Here is a 15,367-nt window from a genome sequence, read left to right as displayed (position 1 = left end):
AAATTCTTTCATGCTTTATCTCGTGCCGTCCTCCTCACAATTTCCTGATTGTACCAGTGAAGGAGGCTTAGAGAGGAGCTAACATTTACCCGGGGTCCATGGCTCAGAAGTGTGCACCCAGATCTTAAACCCACATTTACCTGATTCACAATCCATGCTAGCTAGTTGTGCGGCAAGAACGATGAAGTTAGACATACGTCTCCGTCTTTTCTTCGCATTTTGCTCCATTTTGATATATATCTTTATCCGATGGACTTGTGAGTTGTTGTAACACGTCTTAAGATGGATGGCATTGATGTGGGTCATGGTGGTCACTTTTCCAGGTGCCATGTGTGATGGCTACCAAAGGGCTGCTTTGTCTTGGGCAGAGCCTCCTGATGACAGCACGGAGTGGAGGGGGAGACTCTCTGGAAGACCCTGACATCTTGTGTCAAAACATGAGTGTTTTCTCAACTATTATCCATTACCTTATTTTGTCCTCATGATAATCATGTGTGTCACCTAAGATATTTATTAACGTTCTTATATTCGAGAAGAAATTCCTGCCGTAAATACTAAGTAATTCCTGCCTGATAAATCCAAGGTAATGGTATATTAATCATGTTTTTAAAATTTTCTGTATATTATCATGTTTTGACATCTTAAAACACCTTTCTGGCTGGGGAGAGACTGCTCCTCCTGGGGCTAGCTAATTCTTAGAGACAGCAAAGAGCATGCTCTTTGATGAGCACATGAACCAGTTCAGAGCCCTACCTCCTCTATCAGCTCTGTACACCCCAGGAGGCAATATTCCTCTGTCTTTATCCTCCCAGCACCAGGTACCAGGCCTGGTATAGAGGTATAGAGACCACCCCTATAGCCCCAAGCCTACCAAAAGTATTCAAACTAGCCAATCCCAAACTATTTACCCTTCCCTGCCTTGCCTTTTCCATAGAAACTCCAAAGGCCATGACCCAAGCGCTCCCCCACCCTCACCTACTCCTGCCTCTGCTTCCTAACACAAACCTGCTGTTCCTCATGTGTCAACGTGTGCTGAGCTCTGCCTCTTGTTTCTAGTAAGCCTGTGAGTAACAATAACTTTTTCCTTCATTGGTATTGACCTCTCCATGTAGTCACTCAGTCACCTGCATAAATGAAGACCCGGACACAGAACAAACCTTTCCCTGACTTTTTTTCCTACTTGGCAGCCCCCCATCCCCATCCCTTTACATTCAGCCCTATGTCTCCACCTGCCCCGTAACCTGCCTGGGCAGGTCCTGCTTTCTTCCTCTATCCCCACATGGCCCCTTCCTCATCCCACCCCATTCTCTGATGCCTTCTCAGTCCAAGGAAAGGCACATGGCATACTTTGCGCATCCCTGTCCCCTGAATTTCAGTGATGACACCGTGAAAAATACCTCCAGCCTTGCTACATCCCGCCTGTGCTCCCCTCCTTGACTTTGTCGGGATAATACAGGTGGTTTCAACATCCAGCTCAGTTCTTTCTGTCTGCTCTGGCTCTCTCTGCCTCTTTCTTTCTCTGTGACCTTAAGCAAGTCAAGCAAATGTTTTACCTCCTGCTTGGAGGCAGATGAAAAATGTTCTACTTCACAGGGGATTTGGGAGGACTCGTTAAAAGCTCCTGAAGTGTTTTGAGAACCTGCCTGGTCTCAGGCAGAGGAAGCAGCCTTGACAGCGTGGCTGCTCGTTTTCATTGTAAATATGGCAGCTCGGAACAAGCTCTTATGACTGGGCTTTGGAAACAACTTCCTCGAGGTAGGAATGGACTGAAATGAAACTACAATGTGGTCAGCTGTCACTTCAAATGCAGCCATAATGCAAGGAGCTGTTAGTCCTGGGCTCCTCTTTGTGTCCACAGTGCTTTGAATATAAATGTAGCATTTTTCTTTATTCTGACTTTCTCATTTAGAGGCTTTCACGGAGGAGACCCAACAGTTAATATATGCAAGACTGTGTAAGAATATTTTTTAAAGTATGAAGAAATAATCGATGAGATTTCAGACAAAAGTTTCTCTTAGGTTATTTGGTTGAAAGAAATCACTTGCTAATTTATATCTGTAAATATACCTGTGATATACAATCCAGCTCAAAATATATTGTCTAGTCAAAATGTGGGTGAGGGACACTAAGAAAAGCAGGTGATGCTACCCAGAAGGTCCATCTGGGTGACTTGCAACAAACTGTCTTAAGCAGGAGGAAAGATTACATCCACTGTGACAGAGAGCATGAGACACTGTTTTCAAATTGGAATCAGAAAGGAATGGGGGTGGTTTATGGGGCTTTGGGTGACGGCACCCTTAGCCCAAATCTTGAGAGTGGTGGGGTGGTCAGGAAGTTGAACTTGGCAAGCCCCAAGATTAATCTTCTGCTTCTATTCCTTATTACTCTTTATTACTTCACAGAATCAACCCAAATAAACGAAAATGGCAGAAACTAACTGCCATGGTTTGAATGTTTGTGTCCCCCTCAAATTCAGACGAAGAAATCCTAATTCCCACAGATGATGGTGTTAGGAGCTGGAGCCTTTGGGAGTTGCTTAGGTCATGAAGGTGGAGCCCTCATGAATGAAATTCGTGTTCTTACGAAAGAGGCTCCAGAGAGATCCCTTCCACCATGTGAAGACAGTGAGAAGGTGCCCGGTGTGAGTCAGGAAGAGGCCCTCACCGAAACATGACCATGCTGGTGCATTGATCTTGGACTTCCCAGCCCCCAGAGCTGTGGGCAATAAATTTCTGTTGTTTATAAGCTACCCAGTCTGTGGAATTTTGTTATAGCAGGCCAAACAGACTAAATATCAACTAAGATACTTTCTTCCTATAACCTTGAGTTGGGTGGATAATCTCATTTGACAGAGGAAGATATGAGGGAGGAAATTCAGAAATATAAACCGTTAAATCAAGCTAGATCCAGCTGGAGTCATTTCCCTCAGGCAGAACAAGCTCCATGGTTGATTATAATCTGACAAAATTCCTTAGAAGAAATGAGAAGAAACCCAGCATGTGTTTTGTACAGACCCCAGAGAAGCACCTAGCCTCCACTCCATGAGCACCTTTTTAGAAAATCTGTTTTATTTTTTAGTGTTCCTTTTTCTTCCCCTTTTTCTCAGTGCTCCTCATGCTCAGTTTTCTGAACATATAAGTGAGACTCAGGGCAGTCACAGCTTCTGCTTACCACAATTTTATGTCACTCAGGGGCACTCATTTCTAGCATATTCCAGGAGAAAGTATTTATTTATTTATTTATTTATTTATTTATTTATTTATTTATTTATTTAAGAGAGAGCATGAAGGGAAGCAGCCTCTCCCCTGAGCAGGGAGCCCGACACGGGGCTCGATCCCAGGACCCCAGGATCATGACCTGAGCTAAAGGCAGACACTTAACCGACTGAGCCACCCAGGCACCCCTGGGAGAAAGTATTGACAATCGATCAATAGTGCATGGAATTCCTTCTCCCAGACATATAAGGACCTGCAGTCCTGGACCCTGGCGGATGCACAGTGTCCTTTAAATCCAGGTCAAGTGGTGGCATGTGTCACTTGCACACACAAGTGTGTGTGGCCAGGGTGGTCTGAGAAGCAGCCTCATGCAAAGAAGTCAATCAAACGTGAGCAGACCATCCAAAGGAAACATCAGCCTGAGGGGCTGACCAGAGAAGGTGAATCCAGGCGTGGTGATCATTGGATACAATTGATGAAGACTTGCTATAGGAGGAAATTTAAAACAGAGGAGGTAGAGGAAAGAGCCTGATTTAGAGGGCTGGCTCTATGGCAGCCCTCTGAGAAATTTTGGCTATGTCTCTTAACCTATCTAAATCTGTTTCCTTAGGTGCCTGGGTGGCTCAGTCCATTAAGTGTCTGCCTTCAGCTCAGGTCATGATCTCAGGGTCCTGGGATCAAGCCCTGCATCAGGCTCCCTGCTCAGTAGGGAGCCTGCTTCCATCTTGCTCTCTGCCTACCGCTCTGTCTGTTTGTGTGCACTCTCTCTCTCTCTGTGAAATAAATATATAAAACCTTTAAAAATAACTAAATAAATAAATAAACCTGTTTTCTCATCATGGACACAAGGACAGCTTCTACCTCAAGTGTTATGAAGTGAAACCCGATGATACATGCAAAACACTTAATACAACACTTGCACAGAGTATAGGCTCATTCCACTGAAGCTATTAGAATTATCAATACTATTATTGCTGTTATTTACCCTAAATGAAGGGGAGGGTGGCTGTATCCATTTTCTAGGGTGTTCATGTACTTGGTGGGGCAAGGAAGGGTTAAAGAAATCCTATTTGGACAAATACAAGATCCCGACCCAAGCTGACTTTCAGCTGCCGTCCCCATGTTAAAAATGAGGAAATGGAGGTAAAAGGAGTTTACAAAACTTATCCAGGGTCACACAGAAAAATAGCAGAGTTAAAACTCAAGCCTACATAGTTTTCTCTGTCTTGATAGCTAAACATTTCCAACATAACTCTTAGCTTCTTAGAACTGTTCCCACACCGTACCAAAGTTCCCTGGTTATGGCATCTCCCTTTTCTGTTTCTGTCTGGAATGCCTTTGTCCTCCTTTCAACCTAAAGATCTTCTATTCTACTCAGTCTTCAAGTTGTAGCTCTGATGTTATCCGGGACTTTTCTAAGACTACCAGGAAAGTGGGGCTCTCCCACCGTCGGGCTCACACCCTTCTTGAAGTTTGGGTTTTGTTGAAGACACCGTCCACTCATTTATCCCAGTGCTCTTACCCTGCTGTCTGTGGGAGGGCATCAGAGGGCGTTCCGTGAATCAGGCTATGGATGTGTGTGTGAACATACACGGGGACAGAAATGCACACACACGTACACACCAGTAATTTTTTATGTGATTTTTCCAAACTATCTTGGTAAATACAGTATTTCAATGTCAATTGTGGCTGCCCCTATAGACAGACACTGTAGACTCATCAGTGTTGTCATATGTCAGAACAGCTTTCTACTGCTAGGAACAAAAAAAAAAAATGTGTCCTGCCATCATGATGATGAGCATCTGTCTTTGTTTACTTCAGGATTGGCTTAAGTTAGAAAATGGCAAAGAAAATAATAAGGAAGAGATGTCAAATAGCTTTTGGCTTTGGTTCCCACTGTGTGTGATAGAACACCAAAGCCCTAGTCCTTTTTGCATGACACATACTTGCCGGTGAAAGAAGCATGAAGCCAAAAATGCTGAAGAAGTATCTCATAATTTGTATTCCAAAAATTTAGTAGTGTAGCTCTTTTCTAAGAAAAGAAAACTAGAGTTGAAAAGGCAAGACTTTACCAAAATTTACTCTGCCCTGAGATGAATCAGCCTACTCTTAATATAGCAACAAAGTGGTAAAACCTGGGTACCCCAGAAATGGTCAAGTTAGTGTGTGGTTTGGGGCAGAAGAGACAGGTTAAAGCAGTGCCTCCAAAAACTGAAATTATTCCATGATGGTTGACTTTTTAAAAATAGTATTTTTGAGGCATACGATGGAGGAATTGGAAGCTTCTTTATGCAGCCAGCTGTTGCCTTCAAAAATAAATTCCTATTTAGTAAGTCCTTTCAGAAATTTCAAATCCATTGATATCTTTGAAATGCTGAAAAGTTTATTCAGCAAAAACAATTCACTGGGCACTTTGTGAATAGACAGAACACCTGTGGGGCTTGGTAACACAGCTTAGAGGACCTGTCTTTATGCAGCAAGCTCTATACCCATTGCTTTCTTTGGTTCTGCTATCTACAGCAAGGTGTCAACTTTGTTTATGCCGGCGCCTTGAATCATTGCGCTTTCAAAATGTTTTCTCATGAAACGAAAGCAGAATGTGAACTTCTCTTTTACAAATCTGTGATACAGAAATATGCAGACAACTTGAAACTCCACAACTCTTTAAAATACTTCTGATGAGACAACCTGAAAATTGAAAGATGAATTCTTAATCTTCCCTTTGTTGACATCAACAGCATCCCCTTGCTGAAGACGAAACTCAGTGATGTGAAACCAACAGAAATTAAACAACATAAAACCACTATCCACGTCAGATCATCTTGAAATACCTTGGTATTCTCTTGTCGTAAGCCCATGTGTCATCTGTCATGAATTGATTCTGTTTGCCACCACATGCTGTTGTGAGCCCAGCTTTTTAGCATGTATTGCCATCAAAACAGAAAGTGTACGGGAAAGTGTATATGTTGTCATGCCAGAGACCACTCAGTAATTTCAGCTTCTCATCGAGCCAAGGGAGAGCTGCCTTCTCAGTGAAATTTATTTTTTAGCAAAGATAAAGTTTATGGTTTAACTTTATTTGCATTCATTGGATTTCTTTCTTTCCTGCTTCCTATTTTTTTTAATGTTGCCTGGGATTAATTTTGCATGTAAAGAAGGATGGAAAAAGCACCATTCTATATAAAAGTATTTTGATCTAACCCAACAAAATCAGCTGTATACATAATTTGGCTTATCATCATATATAAATATCTCTAAGAAGAGAAGCTCTAGTTTTTACCAGATTCCCAAGCCTCTGTGATGCAAAAAGGATTAAGAATAATAGCATGAAATTATAAATATCTTGAGGTCAGAGATTCTTTGTAACCTGCCTCCCTTTCCACAGCACCTGGGAGAGTGACTGCACTTAATACCCAAGAGGTTGGTCATGGGAGTCAGGGCTTTCCCATTCCCTAAACGATGTTGACTGAAAGAGACAGAATTGGCTGAATGAGCAGGTAAACTCATGATTTTTAATTTTAAAGTGAGTGCAAATCTTTTTCCTTAGCAAGAGACAGAAGAAAGCCTCTTTTTTTTTTTTTTTTAGATTTATTTATTCATTTTGAGAGAGAGAGAGCACAGCCTGGGAGGGGCAGAGGGAGAGAGAGTCTTAAGCAGACTTCGCACTGAGCATGGACCCAGACTCAGGTCTTGATCTCAGACCTGAGCCAAGACCAAGAGTCTGAGGCTTAACCAACTGCACCACCCGGGTGCGCCGAAAGCTTCTTTATTAAATACCTTTTTTTTAAAGCTTTTATTTATTTACTTGAGAGAGAGAGAGCAAGCAAGAGAGAGAGCTTGATATGGGGAGAGGGGCAAAGGGAGAGGGAGACAACCAGACTCCCTGCTGAGCAGGGAACCCAACGTGGGACTCGATCCCAGGACCCCAGGACCATGACCTAAAACGAAGGCAGATGCTTAACTGAGCCACCCAGGCACCCCTCTTTATTAAATATCTTATGAATTGGAAAAGGATGACTGGGAGGATATAAAATGAAAATTTATTTCCTTTGGCTGATACCGCAAAATAGTGGGGTAGAATATGTTTCTTTACTTGTACTGCATTTCCATACTGGATTCAAAGTCAAAGTCTTTTAACAATTAAAGTAAACATCATTGGGTTATTGATATTGTTATGGGCCAAATTATGTCCCTTCAAAATTCATATATTGAAGTTCTACCCCCAGTACCTCAGAATGTGACTTGTAGACAAGATCTTTACAGAGGTAATCGAGTTAAAATGAGGTCATTAGAATGGCTTCTAATCCAATACAACTAGTATCCATACACAAAGAGGAAATCTGGACACATACGAGGAACAGATGGAAGACATGGAGAGGGGACGGCCATCCCAGAAGCCAAGGAGAGAGACCTGGAACAGACCTGTCCCTTATGCCCCTTGGAAGGAACCAACTCTGTCTGAGAAGACACTGTCTTCTCAAACTATTAGACATCCTGTATCTCTCTGACTATTATTTTTCATTTTTAATGACACAGCCCTACTTTCTCCCTTGAGCTTCCAAATCGTATGGCTTAAAAACAAAAATGCAAACAACAGAAAACTATCTGGATACTCCACAGTCACCTCAGATACAACGTGCTCAAACGAGCCCCCACACCTGCTCCCCGCCCCTGCTCCCTTCTCAGGAGTAGATGCCGTCGTCCAGCGAGAAACCTGGTGTCACATTAGGTTCCTTGTTTTTCCTAGCCCTCCCACAACCAAGCAATCTTGATTTCTATTTCTATCCTCCTATCTCCTTCCCTCATCCTTACCTCGTTCAAGAGTTCATCAGCTTTGCTTTGGAAAATAGCAACAGCCTTCTAACTAGTTTTCCTGCCTCCAGGCTCATCTCCTCCCCTCATCTTCTCCACAGATTTAAAATACAAATCTGACCCTTTCAGTCCTGCCTAAAGGATTAATTTGGAGTTCATTAACGTAGCCCAGTGGACCCTCATATCTGACTCCTGTCTACCTCTCCAGCCTCAACTCCCCCTCCTACCTTGTTCCACACCTTCTTGCACTTGAGCAAACCCCTGGTGCTCTCTTCATCTCGCTCTCCTTCCATCTCTCTGCCTCTCTCTCTGTCTCTGTCTCTCGGTCTCTCTCATATACCATGTTGTTTCACAACTAGTATATCAGAATCTACATTTAAAAAGAATTATTCAGGGGTGCCTCTGTGGCTCAGTTGGTTAAGCGGCTGCCTTGGGCGCAGGTCATGATCTCAGAGTTCGAGTCCCACGTAGCACTCCCTGCTCCGCGGGAAGCCTGCTTCTCCCTCTCCCTCTGGCTGCCGCTCCCCCTGCTTGTGCTCGTTCTCTCTCTCTGTCTCTCTGTCAAATAAATAAAAAATAAGATCTTTGAAAAAAAAAAGAATTATTCAGCTTATCTACTAAGAATACACAAAACAATCACAGGGAAGATAAAATTGCTTACTTTCCCACCCACCATTTCCCTCACTGCCAAAATGCCCATCAAATTAAGTTTGTTACTTGAAGGAAGAAAAACTGCTTTTAAATCAGTTTTATAAGTAAGCAAGTTAAAAAAAAAAAATCTCTCCAAGACATAAAGATTCTAAAGTAACCACAAACCAGCAATTATTTATATTCTGTTTTTAGCATCTAAATTCCCCATGTTTCATCTGAAAATTAAGCTGACTGATTTTCTTCTGGTGACATAATGGGCTAGCATGTGACCAGTTATCATTTCTTTTTGCTGAAACCAAAAGGCTTCAAGGACAGAGGCGGTATTGTTGAAAAAGCCTTGGGATTGACACCCAAGTTATTACTACCCTCTGCTGCTGTAAATGGAAAGTTTGTCACTGTGTGCCTGACATCCGGACTTCCTCTTTCTTTGAAGGCCAGTTTCTCCTTTAAACCATGAAAGTTACATATTGAAAGTATATGTGAAATTAAATGCCCCTTGGTCACCTGCACCCTGGGTCTAGCACACAGAAAAGTTCTCAGTAGTTGGCAGACCCTTGTGGTCAGATGCTGCTGTGGAGTAAAAAGAAGAAATCCGAAGTAGTTCTATGTTCTATGTGCCATGTTATTTGATCTCATAACCTTATGGGAGGGCAATAGGTTGTAATGGTGGATGCACAGGCTGGGAAGTCAAAGCCATCGGGGCCTTCTTTATAGCTGGACCTATGTGACCTTGGGGACTCACTTAAGTGAAGGCACAGTTTCTTCATCTGAAAAATAAAAATTAAATGGGAAGTTGTATGTAAAGCACATAATTAAATGATGAGTAGCAAATGGAAGTTCTTATTTATGAAGAGTTATAAGGCAGTGATTGACAATTTCAGCAAGGGTAGTTCTCACATCATCGGGGAACAAGACATCACTAAAATTATTAGTCAGTGAAATCGGCTCTCACCATTCAAGGATTAAAGTTTTCTATATGATGCAAAAAGTCTACTTTTGTCTGCTCAACTCTCAAAAATATTTGTATACTACATATTATAATCTTCATGATTGTTCCTACTTTCATAAAATGATTAATCCCAGAAATCTCTTTTACCTCTGATCTTCAATTAAAACCTATAAGAGGGGGGCGCCTGGGTGGCTCAGTCGTTAAGCGTCTGCCTTCGGCTCAGGTCATGATTCCGGGGTCCTGGGATCGAGCCCCGCATCGGGCTCCCTGCTCGGCGGGAAGCCTGCTTTTCCCTCTCCCACTCCTCCTGCTTGTGCTCCCTCCCTCGCTGTGTCTCTGTCAAATAAATAAATCAAATCTTTAAAAAAATAAAAAATAAAAAATAATAAAACCTATGAGAAGAAAATGAAATAATCCATAATGATTTGTTCTCCAAAAGTTACTTAATTGTATGTTAACCCAAGCCGATCCTTGTCCCTATATGTATTATTTAGGATTAGCAAGTTGGTGTGGGGGAAGAAATATATTTTATTTTATTTTTTTTAAAGATTTGATTTATTTATTTGAGAGAGAGAGAATGAGAGATAGAGAGCAAAAGAGGGAAGAGGGTCAGAGGGAGAAGCAGACTCCCTGCCGAGCAGGGAGCCCGATGCGGGACTCGATCCTGGGACTCCAGGATCATGACCTGAGCCGAAGGCAGTCGCTTAACCAACTAAGCCACCCAGGCGCCCAAGAAATATATTTTAGTAAAAATTGTATGTGCTACCTCCTACTCTGACATTTGTTATCAAAAATGTGCTATAATGAAATAACTGGGAACCAAGTACGTGAACAAAATTGTATTAACACAATGTGTTAAAATTTTATGGAGTCTACTTAGAAATATGGCACATCAGGCATAAGACAGAGACCCCTAGAGGTATTAATTTTATTTTGATAATATTTGTGCATCAGCATAATAACGCATTGTGCCAGAATTAGGTAAATTTGTTTTCAATCAAATTAAACCTACTTATCCTTTTTAAGTAAAGAATAATTATAAATACATCTTCCTGAATATCATATTCCTCAAAATGAAATTTTTAAAGCCAGTTTTAGATTTCAAATGTAAACTCTAAATCATCTACTAGACGGAAAACTCTGGAATGTCTATAAAGCCTTCAAATAAATAATGATCTTTTTCGAAGTGCCTACCTTTCTATGACAAGCACTGCACTAGCTGACTTTTGTTTACTTTCTCTAGTCTTCTCAAAAATTGGCCTTTCATAGTTGGAAAAACAAAGTCAGAGAAGGGAAGTGACTAACCCAAAGTCAACAACTTGCTAATGCTTGAACTGGAATTAGCTTGGTCTTTCCTTTACTACTAAGGATAGTCTTCCTGTGAAAAACTACTATCTTATTTTATTTAAAAGATACTTCTTACAAAGATTTATTTGCCAAAACTTGATATGGCCTTACTGCTCATGAAAGCAGTGAGGTTCAGTGGATAGAGGAATGTGTAGCTCCTAGTGACTAATGTAGTTTTAAAATATAATAATGAAAATTAAAGTCAAATACCACATGAGAAACAATAGGCAAAAGAAAGAAGGTGTTCTTTTTAAACCTGGTCGTTGGTTTCCTGTTTCATATTGTAATCCATTGATATCTGAAAAGGTCTATCTTAATTTTCAGAAATGGCAACAATCTCCTAAAAATATAATTTGGGCATGAATGAGAAACAAAACACAGTTTGCTCTTTAAAAAAAAAATATCTTGGCAAGAAAAAAGAATACCCTTTAAACAAACTAGGGAAAAAAATGTCAACTTTACTATTTAAGAACCAAGTTTATGAATAAATAGTAATTACAGAATCTGATAATGCCCAGTGTTGGTAAGGAAAACTGGCTCCCTCTCATTCACTATTGCTGAGATCCTTATTTGGAACAAACTTTTTAGAAAATAATCCAGCAATATCTATCTAAAGTGAAATTTATATACCCTTTGCATTAGCAATTCCACTCCATTCTGGCAAAAGTGTGCATATATATATATATATATGTATATATATATATATGTATATATATATATATATATATATATATATATACACACACACACACACATACATATACATACATACAAACATTAACTACAATATTTTTGATAGAGAAGAAAAAAATCTTCAGAAAATGAAATGTCCATCAATAAGAACTTTTAAAAAATTGTCATATAGGGTACAGTAGAGTACAATGTGGTTACTACAGATACTCCAAAAATATGGTCATGTGAGAAAAGTAAGTTTTAGACAATGCATCTTACTGAATATCATACACCATAGCCCCATTTGTTTTAAATATACTGTTAAATTAAATAAAGAGGCCCTGAGACTGATGTGGCTCTATTGCTATGGCAGCCTATAAAGGCAAACCAAAATCTAAACCTATACATGCCTCAAAGGTAGAAATTAAAACACTAAGGACAACCAATCACAGCCAACTATGCTTAGCATTAGCCAATCAATAATTTCCTTTCTTTGCTTCCCTTCTTTCTCCATATCTCTTTTCCCTGGTCCCTGTCTGTGGAGCACTCCTAACCACCCCTGGTTTGGTGCTACCCAATTTGAATGAGTTTTTGCTCAAATAAGCTCTTAAAATTTTTAATATACCTCACTTTATCTTTTAACAATAGACACACACATTTGCTTCCATATTTCTAGGAAATTTCTGGAATGACATACAAGAAACTATAACCAGGAGTTAGCACGGGTAGAGGGAGGAGGGAAGAAGATTTTTAGTTTTCCTCTGCATAACTTTGCATTATTTCCCCATGAGCAGCAGTGACTTTATAAGAACAAAAGAGATTTTATTTTTTTATTTAAATTGAATTAATTAACATATAATGTATTATTTGTTTCGGGGTACAGGTCTGTGTTTTATCAGTCTCATATAATACCCAGTGCTCATTACAACACATACCCCTCCCCAATGTCCATCACCCAGTTACCCCATCCTTCCACCCCTCTCCCCTCCAGCAACCCTCAGTTTGTTCCCTATAATTAAGAGTCTTTTATGGTTTGTCTCCCTCTCTGGTTTTGTCTTGTTTCATTTTTCCCTCTCTTCCCCTATGATCCTCTGCCTTGTTTCTTAAATTCCACATAACAGTGAGATCATATGATACCTGTCTTTCTCTGATTGACTTACTTCGCTTAACATAATACCCTCTAGTTTCATCCTCGTCATTGCAAGTGGTAAGATTTCAATTTTTTGATGACTATGTAATATTCCATTGTATATGTATAGCACAGCTTCTTTATCCATTCATCTGGCGATGGGCATCAGGGCTCTTTCCAGAGTTTGGCTATTGTGGACATTGCTGCTATAAACATTGGGATACATGTGCCTCATTGGGTCACTACATTTGTATCTTCGGGATAAATACCCTGTAGTGCAATTGCTGGGTCATAGGGTAGCTCTATTTTCAACTTTTTGAGGAACCTCCATACTGTTTTCCAGAGTGGCTACACCAGCTTGCATTCCCACCAACAGTGTAGGAGGGTTCCCCTTTCTCCGCATCCCCACCAACATCTGTTGTTTCCTGATGTGTTAATTTTAGCCATTCTGACTGGTATGAGGTGGTATCTCATTGTGGTTTTGATTTGTATTTCTCTGATGCCAAGTGATGTTGAACATTTTTTCATGTATCTGTTGGCTTCTTTGGAGAAATGTCTGTTCATGTCTTCTGCCCTTTCTTGATTCAATTATTTGTTCTTTGGGTGTTGAGTTGGTAAATTCTTCATAGATTTTGGATACTAGCCCTTTATCTGATATGTCATTTGCAAATATCTTCTCCCATTCTGTCGGTTGTCTTTTGGTTTTGCCGACTGTTTCCTTTGCTGTGCAAAAGCTTTTTATCTTGATGAAGTTCTAATAGTTCATTTTTGCCCTTGCTTCCCTTGCCTTTGGAGACGTGTCTAGCAAGAAGTTGCTGCAGCTGAGGTCAAAGAGTTTGCTGCCTGTGTTCTTCTCTAGGATTTTGATGGATTCCTGTTTCACATTTAGGTCTTTTATCCATTTTGAGTCTATTTTTGTCTAAGGTGTAAGGATGTGATCCAGTTTCATTCTTCTGCATGTGGCTGTCCAATTTTCCCAGCACCATTTGTTGAAGAGGACTGTCTTTTTTCCACTGGATATTCTTTCCTACTTTGTCAGAGATTAGTTGTCCATGAAGTTGAGGGCCCATTTCTGGGCTCTCTATTCTGTTCCATTGATCTATGTGTCTATTTATGTGCCAGCACCATACTGTCTTGATGATTACAGCTTTGTAATAGAGCTTGAAGTCCGGAATTGTGATGCCACCAGTTTTGGTTTTCTTTTTCAACATTTCTTTGGCTATTTGGGGTCTTTTCTGGTTCCACACAAATTTTAGGATTATTTGTTCCATTTCTGTGAAAAAAGTGGATGGTATTTTGATAGAGATTGCATTGAATGTGTAGATTGCTCTTGGTAGCATAGACTTTTTTTTTTAAAGATTTTATTTATTTATTTGAGAGAGAGAGAGAGAATGAGAGATAGAAAACACTAGAGGGAAGAGGGTCAGAAGGAGAAGCAGAATCCCTGCTGAGCAGGAAGCCCAATGTGGGACTCGATCCCGGGACTGCAGGATCATGACCTGAGCTGAAGGCAGTCGCTTAACCAACTGAGCCACCCAGGCGCCCGGTAGCATAGACATTTTAACAATATTTGTTCTTCCAACCCATGAGCATGGAATGTTTTTCCATTTCTTTGTGTCTTCCTCAGTTCCTTTTATGAATGTTCTATAGTTTTCTGAGTACAGATCCTTTGCCTCTTTGGTTAGGTTTATTCCTAGGTATCTTATGGTTTTGGGTGCAATTGTAAATGGGACCGACTCCTGGATTTCTCTTTCTTGTCTCGTTGTTGTGTATAGAAATGCAACTGATTTCTGTGCATTGATTTTATATCCTGCCACTGCTGAATTCGTATATGAGTTCTAGCAATTTTGAGGTGGAGTCTTTTGGGTTTTCCACATAGAATATAAAAGAGATTTTAAACCAACATAATATAAAAGGCTGTGCAAGTGTTTCCATTTAAAAAAAATTATTGGCGTCTCAGGAAGTGGGGCCCCACCCCCTAAAGTCAGGGGCAGGAAGTGAGTGTTGCTGGGCCGGATGTGGGGAGAAAGCAGTTGTGGGAACAGCATGTCTCCATGGAGAACTTGGATTCAGCTCCTTCCTTTCCAACAAGTAAGAAATTTACATTGATTCCCTGGACCTTGAAAAGCTATTACAATGCCCTTATGATAAAAACCCCCAGATCAGGGCTGGCAGGTTTCCTTATCATCTTATCAAGTGCAGAAAGAATCATCCTAATGTCGAAAGCGAAATGGCTACTTGTGCCTTCAGTGCTTGCCACCATGTTTCTCTAGCCAAAATCAGTCATCCTATCTCAAGCTGTGATGATAAAAGTTGTGTTGAGCAGGATGTTGCCATCTGAACCAGGAACCTTGGATAAGAGACTATGGCTGAGAACACATGGCAGTGCCCTCCTTGGGATGAAGACTAGGATAAATATCTGTGGGAACAGACCAGCCCCCCCATTTGTCTGGGCACAGTCAACTACTGTGGCAACAACAGTCTGCAAGCAACATAGTTATGGAACATAAAAGTAACCTGGCATCAAGCATGTGTGCTCCCAAGTCTCTGTTGTATGTTATGCCATGGAAAAACAATGGAAATGCACAGTAA

At 40.7% G+C, this 15,367-nt stretch overlaps 1 pseudogene; it reads left to right on the top strand.

Annotated features, from left to right (window-relative positions):
- The first annotated feature begins 2,503 nt into the window (after positions 1-2,503).
- Positions 2,504-15,367, top strand: LOC113911052 (annotated as a pseudogene).

Source organism: Zalophus californianus, chromosome 12 (genome assembly GCF_009762305.2).
Source record: "Zalophus californianus isolate mZalCal1 chromosome 12, mZalCal1.pri.v2, whole genome shotgun sequence".
Taxonomy (NCBI): domain Eukaryota; kingdom Metazoa; phylum Chordata; class Mammalia; order Carnivora; family Otariidae; genus Zalophus; species Zalophus californianus.
This window is presented reverse-complemented; position numbering and strand designations above follow the sequence as displayed.